This window comes from Solea senegalensis, linkage group LG2 (assembly GCF_019176455.1).
Source record: "Solea senegalensis isolate Sse05_10M linkage group LG2, IFAPA_SoseM_1, whole genome shotgun sequence".
In the NCBI taxonomy this organism is placed as follows: domain Eukaryota; kingdom Metazoa; phylum Chordata; class Actinopteri; order Pleuronectiformes; family Soleidae; genus Solea; species Solea senegalensis.
In genome coordinates this window covers 26,024,392-26,041,735 of record NC_058022.1, presented here as the reverse complement: position 1 = coordinate 26,041,735, position 17,344 = coordinate 26,024,392, and the positions used below count along the sequence as shown (strand labels likewise).

Below are 17,344 nucleotides of genomic sequence, written 5' to 3'. Positions count from 1 at the left end.
GGATTGTGAGGCTTCCTCCTTATCCAAATCCTTCAGTCTTTTGTGTTTTGCGTACACTTAACCATGCATGACGTTGATAAAGCCTCACTCAGTGCAGATGAAAAGGCCCTGCTTGCACACACTGACAGTACACTTCATACGGGAGCTTTTATTCACTGCAATGCCTTTAATCGTGGGGCGTGTCATGAGGTGCGTCTTGGCACAATAGTGTTTTGATGCTTTATAAAAATGAGAATAGGCATGGCCATTTATCACATTCACCTTCATCAATGTAATGAGTAATGTTTGTGTTATAAAAGGTAATTAAGCGCAAGTTAAAAGGAGAAAAGAGAGTGCAGAAAAGTGAACAGAAAGCCAAGCAGAATAAGGTAAAAGATGATGAGACTGACAGAGAAGGAAAAAGTTCAGGTTTTTTGCACTGCAGTAGACTGTGCGTGTCTCCTCACCCAGACTTTTCCCCACTGCGTTCATCTGTTGGTTTCAGTTTCTCTGCTCTGCCTTGGTAAACATGTTGACGCTCGCTTTTAAATTTCAGAACATTTCTGTTCTGCCGCTTCAACTGAACTGGGATAGAAAGTCAGCCCTGAACTTTTAAAGTTGTGCTCACAATTATTTCTCTGGACGTAAGCACTCTGTCAGACATGCTCGCTCTTCGCTCCTATCTGTGGGAGTGCAGGCAGCCTTCTGTGGTGGGTCAAAGTGGGCTTGTGTCGGTGGCATGTTGTGTTGAGGTGATTGTTGGGCTGAACTCAGTATGAAGAGGCAATACTGTGATGCTGGATACACTGAGCGGAGATTGCTATTTAAACTGTATTTAACAACCAATTTGGAACCCACAGCAACTTATTTACTGTATGTGCTGAAACTCATTTCAGCATCAATTGAATAGTGAGCAGATTTTAACGTCATAAAATAGAAAGATTTGGCCTGTGTATGTTTGCCACTTCTGAGTCTAAGGTAGAGCTGTCGCACATATTCCAATGCTGTGCTTTCATTGTCTTTTCACACCCACCGCCGAGTGAACTATACTCTCTCTGTGATTGCCAACTTCATGGTTTAATTGTGCTTTGCTTCAGCTGTTTTATGATGTTTTCCCTCTTTAAGAACACATGAGTCTTAAGCAACACGATGCATTCTGTGCCGTGAGGGTTTGGAGTGACAAAACAGCTCATCACAGAAGGAGTGAGTGATCGCAGCGATATAAATGGCTTCACACATTTGTGTGGTAAAAGAAAAATAAGTACTAGCACAGCCCTAATTTAAAGTGACAACTTCAAATGTCTTGTTTTGCTCAAATAACAGGCTAAAATAAAAGATAAAGATATTCATTGAGGGGTTTTTATTAGATAGATATAGAATATTATGTATGATCATTACTCAAAAGTAATCGTGTTATTCAGCAATTTGTTTTTAATGTCAATCAAAAGGTAAAATATAAATCTGTTACTAGCTGAAACTCGCTTTACAATAACGTGTGTGTATATGACTTACAGTACACTCTGCATGCATACAGTAGATACATCTGTTCAATTGTATTTGGCGTCTGCTGAGTCCAGAAACCAGGCAGTTAATGTGGCTGCCTCGGATAGTATTACAGCTTCTTGATATAGTTGCAGGTGTTTGATTCAGTCAGCAATGAAATTCCCTTGTCACAGATATAGTTGCCCGCCGCACTATAGCTCACCCTGTTACAGCATAAGAACCATGGCATGCCATTTACTGAAACACCATGTCTTCGCCGTCTGCAGTTTTCTGTGCATCGGTAGCTCGAGTCTCGAAAAGGGAAGGCAGGCATTTATTTTGTTTTTGTGCGAAGCTAAAAGAAAGAGTTCAAGGTCTGAGCAAGGACTCAAACACTCCCTTCCCCCCGCACGGAGATAATGATGGCCCTCCTCCCACCTCCACCTACCTGCCTCCCTCCTGTCCTCCATTTTGACACAGAGCACCAAGGTCAGATCCAACCTTGCTGTGACTTGCAAATGGGCGCAGAGCCGCTCTTCACACAGCTACAGGGAGGAAAAAAACGCCTGCAGCTGATGGACCAACAGAGGAACATGCCTGAACACACACACACACACACTGAAAGAGTGCATCTGCAGTGGGTCACAATCCTTAGGTCCAGATCACAAGGTCCAGAAAGCAATATAACCCCCGAGACAGCTCCGCCATTCAGCACTCTCTCCTCTGCTCCTCTCCCTCGCCGCCTGTCACACCTTCAGCATAATAAGTGTCTGCTGCATTCGCACCATGGCACAGTGTGACCCCCTCAGTCATCAGTGGCATAACCCCGCCCTCACTCACGGGCAAAACCAATTTACAATCCGCCCACCTCAGCGCTGCCTCTCAGTGCGTCTGCATCACCCCAACCGCCATTCATTCCGTTGCTTATTTACGACCCCTGGCCCTTCAATGAAGACCATTATGGAGAGGATAATACAGTCAAACCACTTGGCTTGGACCCCACTCTTATTACTAACGGCTTGTCCAGAAAGACAAGGGAGGACACACAGAGTGAGAGAGAGAGATTAGTGTTGGGTGATAATGTATGTGTCGTTGCCGGCACGAGCGGCTTTGTCTCTCAGGGGACACCTGAAAATGCGCAGTGCGGTGGGGGCCCCCGTTGTGAAGGCAGCTGTAGTTGAAGTGGAAATGACAAAAGGGACTCTGAAGCCCCAGTTGCCTGGAAGGACTGACAGACCAGAGGGGAGCTTGAGAAGCAGGAGGGATGGTGATGCTGAGTTTTTCTGGCTTGCTGGGTCACTCGGGGCATTTTTTTTCCTCACCTTGGGATGCTTATTCACCTTGGCATAATAGAAAAAAAAGAGATGAGGTAAACATGGAACGCAGCAAACCTCCCACACAGAGAGGTGAGTGCTACAACTGTTAGTTGAGTAGATGCGTATTTATCCATCAGATTCATTATTTAATGTATCAAGAAGGGACAGAAAGATGCAGATCCTTTCAACTTCCTTTTTTTTTTCTTGTTGGAGAATCAACTTCAGTCCTTTCAAATTTGTCTCAAAAACCCACTGGCTGAGTCAAAAGTATACACGCTGCTCAAGGCTGGAAAAAATAAAAAGTCTTCCTCTGAAAAGCTGACAATTTAGAAATGCAACAGTTCTTCCTGACAAGGCGTACAAAAGAGAAGGGCCTTGTACACTTTGGAAGATTCTGCTTTAGAACGTTTTTTTTTTTTTTTCAGTTCTGCAGCTGTAATGTGCAAGCACACATGCAGGATGTGTGTTCAATAGTTGTAATCACTAATGTGTGCAGGTGGGCAGATTCCTGTACTGTTGGCGCAACAAACATTCTTAAAGTTTCTGTGTGTGTGTGTGTGTGCGCGTGCATGTGCGTCCATGATGCAGAGGAGTTATGTCATAAACTTTGCTTACTGTAACTCTCCTGGCATCCCGCTTTGATGTGAATCCAGCAGGAGGAAGAGTGATGTGGTACATCATACATGTGTGTGGGTGGTTGCAGTGTGTGCCGGCAGCATGACTTGCAGCAGGTGGGTGTGCACGGACACCATTCAAAAGTATGGCCATTGCTAGTTAAGTTAATGCTACCTGATAAAAAAAAAATACAGGGTTACTCTGCTTCCTGGTTGCTGGCAGATGCACCAGCGATGCAGCCTTCCTGTTTCCGACAGTAGGTTACCAGGGGACACTCAGCTGGCGGCAAGCTCAAGGACAGAGCTCACTATCAAAGTGAACAGGATCCTCAGCTTCTCTTCATTCTCTCTTCTCTTTGATGGCATACCTTTATTCTACCTCCCTATAGTTTAAGTCAAAGTGTGGTAGCTACTGGCATGATTCAACATGTCCTGACACATTTTATCCTGGATGGAGTCGATTCATCCACATGTGAGGACACCGCAGCTGTTTTCACATCATACTCAGAAATATATGAACACTTTTTGTTTCCTTTTAAAAGGTTAGTCTGCATAATAAAAGGGATGGTATAGCTAATATGGGGAGGGGGAACCTGAACCTGATTTGTTACAGCTCACTGTGTTTTTGTCGTCAATTTTTGCCCATTTTATTTGTTTAGAACCAGTCGATGAAAATCTCCTTTTCATGTATATTTTGTGTAACAAATATGTATTTGTCTAATGCAGATGGAAGCAGGAGTTCCATTAACCAAAATAGAATTTCCCTCATTTGTTCATTCATTTTCATTTTCTGTATATATCGACTCATTCGCTCTTTGTCCATCTTTGATTGGATGAAGTGAATGTAATGGCATACAATTTCACCAGAAAATCAAACGGAGCTCCAAATAAGTGACCGCTGCACTCCAGGCTGAATTAATGCCAATGCCAAATAACACAATAACACACTTTTTTTTAATGAAAGACAGAGCTGATTAATAGATTCCTTGGTAAACGCTGGTTGTTTGTGCCTGATCGCTGCTGAATGTCTTGCACTTGATGCATCTAGACATTGAATATTTGCAATATACCTGTGTGATAGCTATCAGATAATACATCTATTATATGGTTTTGATGTACAGAAAATACATAAATTAGTCCAAAATGCATCCAAAAAGTGTAGAAACTAGATTGTTTTACTCCCTAACATGAGCAGAATTAACATTCCTTTGATTATTCGTAAGCGTGGGAAGTCTTGAAATCTTCTGACATATCTTTGAACTCAAAAAACAGCCAAAAGCAGCGTAAACATGTGTTTAAATCTTCATCATGAACAAATCTGCCTGAAGGCTTATTATTACAGACTTTTCCCCGAAATAGCCGGCGTAAAATCAACCTAGCAGTGGTATTAAAATCAGATTCTCTAAATATCAACCCATTTAAAATGTAATTAAAAATTGAATGCGGAAATGCCATAAAATATTCAGTCATAGCTCATGTGTTGTATCGCTCCATATAAGCTCTTCATCTAAGGAGGTTATTGTGCATGAAATGAGAGGTGGGAGTAAAACAAGCCTGGGTGAATAGAAGTGAAAATGATCTGCCATGCAGTGTAATGACCTGCCTTCCTACGCCCGTGCAATTTAACGCTGGCTCTGCAGGACATACTCCGTGCCCATGTAACGTATACAGCTTTACATCCAGGGTCATGTAAGCCTTTAATGAGTCAGGCACTGATGAGGTTGTGAGAAGTAATTAATTCTCCCAGCAGTGGGAAAGTTTGCTGTCAAAGTGATACACATCATGCGAAACCACGGTGCTCGTGTAATTGCCCGACTTTTCTTTTACTCCTTTGTGTCAGATGATTAAATCTAGATGAGCTTATGAAGTGTTACGTGGCAGAATCTCCCTTTTTCACAGCTGACTTGTGATGGAGGTAACAGTTCAGGTGTCAATAATTGCATTAACTATGGCTCTCTTCTTTGTAATGACCCATTAAGTGTAATAAGCCAAAACACAGCTCCACCAAGCATCATATTTACTATTTCCATCTGTCATACATGTGAACATAATATTGTCGTAAGTAATAAGTAAGTGGGGCTTTTCAAAGTCAAGAAAGAATGTTCAAAAAGTTGAATTTCAAGGATATTACATCACTGAGCCCCAGTGAGGAACTGTTTCAATGTGCGGATGCTTCACTTTCTATAAAAGTTTGAGTCCCTCCCACAGAGCTTTTACAAGCATGCATGTTGTGTATCCATCAGTGAAGAGCAAGTACCCACAATCCTTCAAATGTAACAGTTAAAATATATAGAAAATAAATAACACCTACTGTATATACAGTTGGAAAAGAACATATAAAAGAAAACCACTACTCGTGCTGCTCTAACATGAAATATGGTTTCTGTGATCAGATCTGAGGATGTATTTAGGATGGATTGGGAGCGTCCGGGCCTATATGTGATCTCCTTGTAATCAAATCACTCAGAATGGATGTTTATACCATGTCTGAACAGGGTCATGTTCTGTGCCAGACGACAGGCCGGCCGCTTTGGGGTTTTTCTGTGGCTGATGCCAAATTGTTGGAATCAGGGCAGCAGATGGCCGATATATAATGACATTTTTTTATTTTTTTTATTTATCAGATAAAATAGAACGGTCTCACAGACAGATCACCATTTCTTCTTCACCATTATTTTAATTGTGATATTAATACATATTTGTGTTTCTTTCCCACCCAGAGGCTGGAGCAGTGTGCCACTGCCCGTGCAGGCCCGAACCCTGGCAGGAGAGTGACGGACACAGTGGACAGACAGTGTATTGTTAGCGCTGCCAAAGAGCCTGGAGCAAACACCAGCGTCTAAATGGCCGGAAAGTGACATTTGCAGGTACGATCCCACGCTGTGTAATGTGCTGCAGCGCAGCAGCTAATTAGCCATTTAGCCGGCAAACTGACTTCTGCTATGTACTTCACCACTAAATAGTAGTTTGGTGGTTATTCAACAAGCTGAGGTGCAGACAAGTTGCTCTTTTGTGATGTCTGCTTTGTGATGTCTGTGTGGATTAGGGCTGTCAAAACATTTCTGAAAATCAATTTGAACCTTATAACAGATATTTATTTATTTAAAATCAAGGAATGAATGTAGCATAAACCATTATTTGCATTTAAATTCAAATAATGTTTTAATGACTTTCTTTAAACCTTAAATACAGTTTATCTCCTGGGAAGTACAAATGTGGCACTAAAAATGCATCTTTCTTATATTATGGAAAAAAAAAAAAATATATATATGTATATATATACATATGTATATGTATATATACAATTCTAGGAATAATAACAGAACACATGCCCATGTTAAAGTGCAGGCTGACTATCAAAACCACCAAGGCCAGTAGAATTAGACATCAGCTGAAATGGCAATTATGTCTTACATGAAATGATAACAACACAAGTACAGTGTATGTACCATCTTTGTGCCAGTTCCATTTCAAAAAGGTGCACATATGCACAGTGCTAATATTAAAAAAAATGTCTTCAGAACAATTTTTTACTCCATAGAGACAATTTGGCTCCAATGTGGCCAATGGTTGCAACCATGTTTAACGAGCACTGTCAGTGCCAAGTGTGGTTCATTTTTACCTTGATTTTCCTTTTGTTTGCAACATCCAGAAAATGGTTAGCACATGCCTCGAAATAGTGTCTATTTGAATTATTATTATTTTTTTAACACTTTAAATTATTTAAATGAATGTAACTGTGAATACTGGTAGTAATCATATAGGAGGTGCATAAATCTACTTCTCTCTCAAATCATTTGATTTACATTATATTGAGAAGTTTTAGGAACAGATTATGTGTCCTGAAAACTTCCAAGTGAAATTTCTTGATTGTTTTCAGTAAAATGGATGTGGTTCATTTAGTCATTGTGTAAATGCCAAAAGCAAGCAAGCATGTTAGTTTCGGGAGGAATCTCTGTTTGTGGGTGTGAGCACATTTGATTGACAACTAGGACCAGTTATGAAATTCTGATGAGTGCATCCCAAGTGTGCAGCACTCACCTTTGCCCTTGCTCAACTCCAACAGCTTCAGTAACCTGAGACGTTCCGTGTGCACATCACACACAGCAATGGGTTTAAAACTGCAATTATCGTCCTTGTTTTTCATTAAACAGAATGGTCGGGGCACGAATTATCACAAGGGAGAAATTGGTTTCTAAATTTCAGAAGCTGGCAGTGGAGAGGGATGGAAAATGAAAACTGAAGCTCGAGATGGACAAAGGAAAAAAAAAAATCATCAGTTCCTCTGTCTCAGAGTCTCCTCGTTTAGCAGTGGATGATTAAAGATGCTATTTGACCCTGGATTGAGCTGCAGAAGCCTGAGAAATGAAATTGTATCTAATGAAGAAGACGTTGGACTTTCCACTATACCGCGGAAAAATAAAGGTTAGCTCTAAATATATTCACATGTGGAAAGACGTTTATTTATATAATGTAGGGACAAAGGCATGTTTCATTCCACAGCATCTCTAAATAAATACACCAGGGCTCGGAGTTTAACCATACTGCACAAAGTGTTATATTCACCGCACCAAGTTGTCAATGAAGACATGTATTCATTATGTGTAGTTAGCAGGAGAGGGACTATTGTGTCCAGGACTAGTGTATCACATGGCTACAAAGACTTTTAAGAGTCATTAAGAGGTTTCCTGCAGTTTTCTGTTTTATTTCAACCAAAGCACGACATTGGCATTGTCCTTCAAGTGCCCTAACAAGACGCTGTGGGTCACGTCTGCTTGCTTCAATTTCAAAATAAAGGTATTTGTTTTGATGCTTAGCGATATGTAATTCACAACAGAACATTTATGATGCAACATGAATCTATAAATATCAAAAACAAACTTTAGACATTCAGTCTGTCAGTAAACACACGTCCTATTTATTTGCTCAACGGCGGTTTGGTGAATAAATGTTGCAGATATGTTAATGTATCGTGTTGAAATTAACATTTCGATGCTTTTTCTGCATGCGTAGAAAATATGCACCCACAGATTCATTATTCCATATTTAGATGTATGCACAAATTTGAATCGTCACAGATCTGCCCACATGCTGCAATTACAGGGAGGAGGGAGAGAGAGAGCGGATGCAGGATGCAGCCTTTTGTCTTAAATCAGACGTTGAATCAGAGGAACAGTTCAACAATGCAGCCGTCAGTCAGACCTCAGTGCAGCGTCTCAGCGGGAATCTTCCTCTCCCCGCTCAGTTTTGTTTTTCTGCGTTGTACACAGAAACAGAAAGCAATGACATCTACACGGGGAGTTTAGGCGGCTGCAAGAGGAGATCATGACTGTCACAAAGAACAGAATTGTGTACATTTTCTTTTTCTTTCTCAGTTTTTTGTTTAATATCATAATTTATTCCGTGATTCAATGTATAGTTTTAACCTCTTATCCATTTCTGTGGATTTAGTCAATGAAAAAAAATGTATCATAACTGTAGCCCATTATGTATATTTCAGTGATGCCATGATGGATGCCCAATGATTTGGCGGGGGAAAGGGAAAAAGGGAAAGTGAGTGATACCATTAGCCATATGAAAATATGTTTGATGGAAGCAATTGCATGAAGAAGAAAAAAAAGAAGCAGAAAAAACACTTGTGGTGTTCTTGCTATTGGTCATACCTCGAGGAAGGCTGCCTCATGGTCACTACACAAGTCACATAAAAATCAAACTCAAGCCCCTCAGTCATTGTTTACAGCTGCAGTGAGATGATAAAGCAGAACTATCCTTCTGGTCATAGAAAGTAACACAACCAGGAGGGAGTCACAGTCAGATATAGAGAGAGCAGCTGCGGCTGAGGAGGTAAAGTAGGCCGTCCTCTAAACACAATCTCTTTGGACAGGATACTGAATCCCTCATGGTGAATTTAAACCTGCAACTGACAGAGAAGCACACCAATTTATTGCGTTTGATAGATGTCAGCAGTGTTTCTCAACTGCGGCTGTGAGTCGATAACTGTGTCGCGTGTGAAGGTGTTTGTGTGCATGTGCAGGGAAAGGAAAATCACGCTCTGTCACAGTCGCACATTGCCACATCCGTCTTTACTGGGCTCAGGACAATACTTGGTAGTTATGGTCACACGTCATGTTTGTTTTTCAATGAGGATTGAGCAGAGGAGTCCTCCCTTTGTTACAGGCTGTAGTCTCACCTTTAGATGGCGCAAATTCGCACACACAGGACCTCAAAAATGCTAATTAATGAAAAGAAATTGGCTTTTCTGCAATGAGCATATATTTGACAAAGAAATAATATAATCGGGGAGCTACTGAGCCAATCCCTCTCAATACTTTAGGAGAGGCACACACAGGTCACTGGTCTATCCCAGATACTTTATACCAACAGTGTATACAAGGAAATCACTTTAAACTGGCCTGACTCAACATTCAGCTGTATCAGTGATGTGCATCATTTAAATAGTCACAGTAACAACACTTTGAAGTCGGTGAAAGCTCTGAATCAGAAGAACACACATGAGAGAACACTGGCTGAAGATTTTAGCACACAATCTCTCATACACACACTCTCTGATGGCGGCTGTGTGTGTGTGTGTGTGTGTGTGTGTTGTCTGTCACCCCAACTTGGTGCACACTGCACACTGCCTCTCAGCCTCTCATATATTCTCTTTGATGCTTCAATGCTAGTCCGAACTTCACGGCAGCTACACGTTCAAAGACCAGTTCAACTTCCTGTGAAACACCTCAGCAGCTAATGAGCTGCATTCTCACCAAGCATCACATCATATTGTGCAAATGAAGGGGTAAAGCTTGGAGTAAAGTTTGTTTGGAAAAAGAAAACCAAAAAAAACATTTAGGGTTTTGTTTTTGTGACTTTGCCTATGTTATAAAAAAAAGTATATACATATATATATATGTATGTATATATATATACATATATATGTATATATATACATAAGGATGTTGCCGGAGTTGGGGATTTTAATACAAAAGCTGAGTAAAATTTTCTGAAAATAAATTGAAATGATGGATACAATTATGGTAATGAAAGCCAAGTTGTAATAAATCAGAATGATATTTTTATAACACTTTTGAATCCAAATTGCAACTTTGCCAGGCTGCAGTTTAATCATTCTGTTTGTTTTATATGTTGCATACCAGTTCTAAAACAAGCAATACATAAATGTTAGAAACAATCGTTAAGTTGTCATCATTGCATGTGAGCATATTAGTAAACATTCTGAGGTTATCTCATTTGGTAATGTCCCGTCTTGTTTGAAATCTATAACTGTAAATGTTATACTGAAGCCTGACTTGAAAATTATATCACAAATCAATTTGTGTATGTATGTGTATGTAAAGAAAATTATATATAAAGTCCATATTGTTCCCTTCCTGTTCTGTTTATTCAGGTTTAGTTTTGGCCCTTAGTTACATGTTTGCTGTTCGGTATATGCTCCTTGTCTTTTACTGTAAATAATTGGTCATTTCTGCTCCATCTCATTGCTGTTCCATCTTACTACATTTACTGGTTATACTCTGGACTGCTGTTGTCTAAATGGTCCCATCTGTTGAGGAGTTGACCTGCATTCAACCTGAAACAATTTCACTGTTATTGGTTCTAGAGTCTTTTTGCCATGAGGTCTAATTTCCGTTTCCAGGCTTTTTTCCTGTGCCATAATACATTTCTGCAGGAAACCGAAACGCCACCGAATACTAGGGTAAACACCAAGTCCTATTTAAAAGGGGATAAGATATATAGCTTCAAACTTTGTTTATTACCTCCCACAAATGTGGGTTGTGCAGAGAAGCCTGGCCTTTTTTTGGATAAAGTCCATCTCTGTGCGGCCACTGGAGTATTCGTCCTCCTGTACATAACAAACCCTAAATGAAGTCGCAGAGTTCACAGGAAAGAAAGAAAACTGCTGCGTTCCTGCAGTTAAAACTCTTTACTTTACTGTGGCAGAAAATATCTGAAATAATTGGCCAGTAGTGCATCAGTGTAAACGAGCATAAGTGAAACACGTTCTTAAAACAACTGTTGTTTGTCTGCAAATGGGTGTACATCGCTCCATGTATGCGTTTGTGTGCATGCTTGAGGAAGGCGCATGAAACAGCGACATGCATAGTCATTACTACACAGCAGGTGCCTGACGCGGCATTAGACTCTCCTGCAGCAGAGTCTGTGAAACTGAGCTCATTACGGCGTCGCAGTTCAGATCCAGGGCTGATTTGCTCTCCGTGGTGTGGATGCCAGTCGTCATCCACTGGAATGAGACAAACAAATCTCATTAGCAAATAGTGACCGAACATCATAGCAAAATAACCTCTAATAAAGTAATATATATTTGTGTCAGACCAGCTTTTGTTTTATTGTGTTAATATACAGGGAACTAACTTGTTTTGATGCATTAACAAGTGCAGTGACAAATATATAATGATAAAGAAAGACAAGATTATTTACCAAAGTTGTAAAGTAAATGGCAACATTAGTCGCATTGTAGGAAGCACTAATACACCACACCAGTGAAACAGGAAGTGACACAATATGTTACCGTAGTAACATCAAGTGTCTAATCTCTTCCAGTGCAAAAATATCCACAGAAGCGTGCATGTCTGTACTAAACACTAAATTATGAAAATCTCTAGTAAATAAAAGATACCAAACGATGTCAGTGATGTTCACAACATCTATTTATTTAAATATTTAGTCCACATTTAAATAACTAAAAATTGGACTTCACAGTTTGCCAACTTGTATATTTAGATTATTCTTAACATTTTCAATATTTAAACTTCCATCACACAGTTCATTTTATTTGGTGTCCTGTTACTACACTGTTCTTCAGTGAATATAAATATTAAATATTAGTGAAAATAGATATTCTTCTTCTACTACTTTTGGCTTCTCCCCTCTGCCTGATAGATATTATTCTTAATAAAAAATAAAAACTCTAGACACTAAAAACAAACACTGCACCCTTGTGAGAACGGGTGAATGTCACGTAGTTCACCCTGAAAAATGACCAGAATAATTAATTGGTCAGATTATCAAAAAAGTATAATTAAAAATACGTATTTTACTCGTATGTAGTCTAAGTAAGGGTTTTGCTTTACGTTGGCCGCCATCAATCAGCTTATAAGTAAATAATAAGAAAGACATCCTGGTATGTTAAGGCCACTAGTTAGAAGGGAGGGGTGAGCACAGTCCTCCATTTGTTAAAATATGCAGTCTAACTTTTACTTGTCACCAATTCCTATACTCTGGGAAATATAGAAATGAGACAATATACATACATTTAAACATTTTGTGCCCAGCCATGGAAAAACCAGGCTCAAGTCTCCCGAGGTGCATTTTCCAGTTATCAATAGCAGGTCTAGGGACTCTGAGGGTTCTATGAAGAGGTCCCAGGGGGGTTCCCAGAGAAAAAATAAAATGAAATATATGCATTTCATAAAAATGAAAAAACAAGAATGGTAATATACTTAAGGATCAAAGATAGCTATTCCTAATATCAAATAAAATAAAATACATTTAAGTGGCTCTGATTTGTAGTGTGGATGGATCAGTCTGTTGCTGAATGGTCTCCTGGCTGATGTGCTAACTGTCAGAAAGTTGCTAAATCATTAGCATCACAGTCAATACTTCATACCCAAAGCTGTGTCATTCACACATTAGTCAACACATCAGGTTGGTTTGTTATTCATATTAAAAGCAGATGCTCACATGCTCCCGTTACAGTTTATAATCCCATCGTCTGGTCGGCGTCGGCATGATCAGAAGCCTCTGTCTTCGCTAAGACGTACAGCCAACGATTTAGTTCTTCTGCAAAGTGTGAAATTTCAATTTCAACAAAAAACGAAATTGTCTTCGCTTACTCGATTTGTGCTGGACTGACTTGTTGCTGGTTTCCTCGTGTCTGGTCACATTTGTGCAGGATATGAATGTATGTGCATATGTGTTGGTTTGCAAGGGGTGTGGTAAGCAGTGTTGGAAATGTTACTTTAAAAATGGCATTAGCTACAGTTACTAGTTACTTGAAACAATCGTTTAGTTAACCAAATGAGTTACTGAGTTACAAATTATAAAAGTAACTAGTTACTAAGGAAAATAACTATTGTGTTACATTTTAAGTGCTCAAAGAATGTGGACCCCACCTCCACCCCCTCTTTAACAGAACTTAAAATGCATGTGCTTGTCCAATTATTTATGATAAATCTGAATATTATAATGAAAGGGACACTTATTACAATAAATTACTAATAGAATCTGTGTACACACTGTTGGACGAAGTGAGTCTAACATTCCTGGCTACCAGTTTGTTAAGTTCGGTCTGAGACAAAAAAAAAATCAAGCTTCAGTTATTTTGTCTGTCTTCGTCTCTTTCAGTGTTACTGGCCACTCATTTCGTGGGAGCGTGTGACAGTTTCATTAGGTCGGAATTGCTTGAAGAAGCACTTTTGTCCAGGGCATAATGTGCATTTAACGTATCAATTTCCATTCCTTTAATTTAATTTACGGAAACGTAAGGGCTACACTTCCAGTTTGCTTTAGGATTAGTCGAGCTCGCCATTCTTGCTGTTATTCGCTTACTCACTTGTGTCGATATGTGTGTGTGCGGCGACGATTGCTTTGTGTTTGTGTGTCTACAACACCCGTTGGCAGTATCGGTAATGGCGTTATCATCGTTGAAACAGCAATTTAATTAGATTAATTGTTACTGAAAAAAAGTAACGCCGTTTATTCCTAGCAACGTCCCTCCCGTCACTGGTGGTAAGAGGATAGATGTAACACCTACATGTGCCACTGCAGGAGTGCCTTGACCAGTTTGTGTCTGGGGTGGAAAGGGTCAGGGGCAATCTCGCCTGAACGCCTCAGGGTTCTGAGGACGTACAGGTTTTGGTGGGATGGAGGATTTCTGCTGATTACCTTCTCTGCTGTGCAAATTATACGCTGCAACCTGCCCTTGTCCTTGGGTAATAACCTGACATGGTGAAGCCAAAGTTTTCCAGGCCTGCTAAAGGTAGATATGGTGAATAAACGGTTAATTGTTTGGGGTTTTTTTTTTAGAGGTTGTCCCAGTTCAGTAATACCAGACTACATGATACAATAACAAATTCAAAGACACTGCGAGAAAAGAACAAAAGAATAAATTTGATACCGACTGGGCTGAGGTAGCTCACCTGTTTTATTTCCCTCAACATCACTGCAGCTGTAACAACAATAAACCAGAGCTGACAGCTCTCACTAACAGGCCAGTCAAACCAAAAGTGAGCTCTGACCTCAGGCTGTGTCTCTTGTAGATCAGCTGTGATTTCCAACAGAGCGTCTCACTCGAGTGGAAATTTATTTCCCTGAGGTTTTGGACTACATTTCCAAGGGTCTGTGACAGGAGAAAACACAGAGGAAACTTTTCCAAAGTACAGGTGTGTTTTGAAATGGGTCTTCAAGTATTGTACTGCTTTAAGACTGATTAACTGATTCGATTTGATTGATATTCATATGGTCTTGTTTTGAGAACTAAAAGCTTCTCTTTCTTTGTAGTTTTTAAATCTGAAATGAAAACAGACATCTGCCTTTAGGGACTGGTCCTGTCATAAGATAAGATAAGATGAAATATTCCTTTATTAGTCCCACGCTAAGGACATTTACATTGTCACAGCAGCAGTAAATTTAAAGGTAGTAAAAAATAAACGTGCATTTCCTCATATGTGAAAGTACAATATAGAAAAATAATAACAATAAGACTATAAAAAGGTCAAATAGAATGTACATTATAGACATTAAGTTAGCAGAATACAGTATGGGCTTGATATTTATAGTATGAACAGGATTGAACACGAGATTCTGTATATGTAAAATTACACTATATTACACGTGGGATGAGTAACCTGTTATGTGTGGTCTACTGAGAGCAGTGCTTGTTGTACCGTCATGATTTCAGGGTCACGATAGGTGCACGTGGCCAGATAATGTAAGACTAATGGGGTTACCTACGGGAAAAGGCACATTTAGACAATTACCATCTAGAGAGGTTTGACAGTAAAGTGCTCAGAGGCTGGTAGTTTTTATTAAAAGGTCCAGTTTAGGGGGTTAGGGGAGGGTTTATTGTCAGAACGTGAATATATTTCCCATATATGAGTGGACGACTGTATGAGTGCTTTAAAACAAACATTGCCTCTCTTTATAATATAAAGAGAGGCCCTTGCCTATAGTACATATTATGTACTATAGGCAAGGATCTGTGGTACACCCTTGTTAAATTGCAGTGGGAATAATACATACAGTCAAAGTTATGGTTCATTTTATATTGCATTTTTAGTAGTGATATAAAGTAGAAATAATTGTGCACAAGTCCCAAAATATACCATTTTTCTTTTTTTTTTGTGTTCATAAAAATGAGCCAAGTGAACTTTGAAATGTGACATATTTCCAAATTTCTCAAATTCTATCAGATTTTAAACATTTTAAGTACTTTTTGCTTGCTAGGTGTGCTTATATAGTTGTTTTTTTTATTTTTATTTTTTTCCATCAGACTGCATAGGGTGTGCTGAAATGAAGGATAATAAGACACTATATTGCACTTATACCCTCTGTATATGCTGTATGTTTAAACATAGTAATGGAAAATAGCAGCCAAAATGCTCTGTGTTCTAAGGGCAGACAGTTAATAACGTTTAAAACTTTTGAACCTCTTAGACTCCCAAGTAGAAAGGTGGAGGCTGGGGTAATGGTAGCCAAGCCTTGCCAGCAGCAGCATCAGCAGCAGTGTAAGGCAGAATTGTTATAGCAAAGCAGTAGTGAGGGAGGAGTATTATTATTATAATAATAATAATAATAATAATAATATATATAAATTGACCGCTTGGTGTGCAAGTGGCTATGATTGGAGTATGACTAATAGGCGTATGGCATTCGTGTCCTGCATGAACTCATACAAGGCTTCATTAAATCAAATTTCTGAAAGTTGGAATAACACACCTGGGATTGGGACTCAAATTAGGGTATTATTAAGTGAATAAATTCAGATGAATCCAAGCTGTCGTAGTGCATGTTTCATATTTCCTGCCCCCAGACTTGGACCTGGAAATCATAGAAGAAAATGATGACAACAGCATGGTAAAATGGAATTATCAACTAAAGTTGATAAAATAGAATAGAATAGATGTTTTTGTCTGTGACAGGACCGGCCCTATGCATTTTGGTGCCCGAGGCGAGATTGGGATTCGACACATAAATATTCAAAATTGGCAGCCTGTGGCCAAGGGGAAAGGGAACTTGACTTGTAACCGGAGGGTCGCTGGTTCAAATCCCCACCCGGCCAAAAGGGCTGGGGTACCCCTGAGCAAGGTACCCAACCCCCAATGCTCCCCGGGCGCCACTCAGTGTGGCAGCCCACTGCTCCTACTTGTAGGATGGGTCAAAATGCAGAGGAATACTTTCCCTAAGGGGATTAATAAAAACTAACTTTAAAATTCAATTCAAAAGGTCTGAACTTCCATCCATCCCATATTCTTAACTATTATTATGTCATTTGTAAAGGGAAGTAAGGCACCTCTGTGGTTGTCCACTGCCCCTCCAGTAGGCCTATGCCTCTGGTCTGTGACATAATTAGAAAACACCTAATACTAATAAGGTGAAAGGGGAAATATCACCACCTAGTGAAGAGGAGGTGCTTGTATAGTGGGACAAGGACAGTCGTCCAATTAAGAGGAGAAGTCAAGCAACAACCTTTGCTTGACTTTAATTGTACTGAATAATTCTTACACACTGGACCTTGATGCAGTAGCTGTAGAGAGGCAAAGCCAGCACTCACAGCCGAATGACTTTTTCCTGTGTGGTCGCTACCTTCCATGCATTTATCCTCTGTCCAGATGCCAGACATGGCTAAATTTGGAGTGTCCTTTCTTCTTTATGTGTTGCTTTGCTGATATTGACCAGCATCTCAGTGAGAAG

At 39.7% G+C, this 17,344-nt stretch overlaps 1 protein-coding gene across 2 annotated transcripts in view; it reads left to right on the top strand.

Moving 5' to 3' along the window:
* LOC122784519 (beta-1,3-galactosyltransferase 1-like) overlaps positions 1 to 17,344 on the top strand; it is a 69,080-nt gene that overhangs the window by 21,598 nt on the left and 30,138 nt on the right. For both annotated transcript variants that reach the window (XM_044049830.1, XM_044049822.1), the window contains one exon: positions 6,112 to 6,258. The gene's annotated coding sequence lies outside the window, so the exon portion shown is untranslated. The remainder of the gene's footprint in view (positions 1 to 6,111; positions 6,259 to 17,344) is intronic.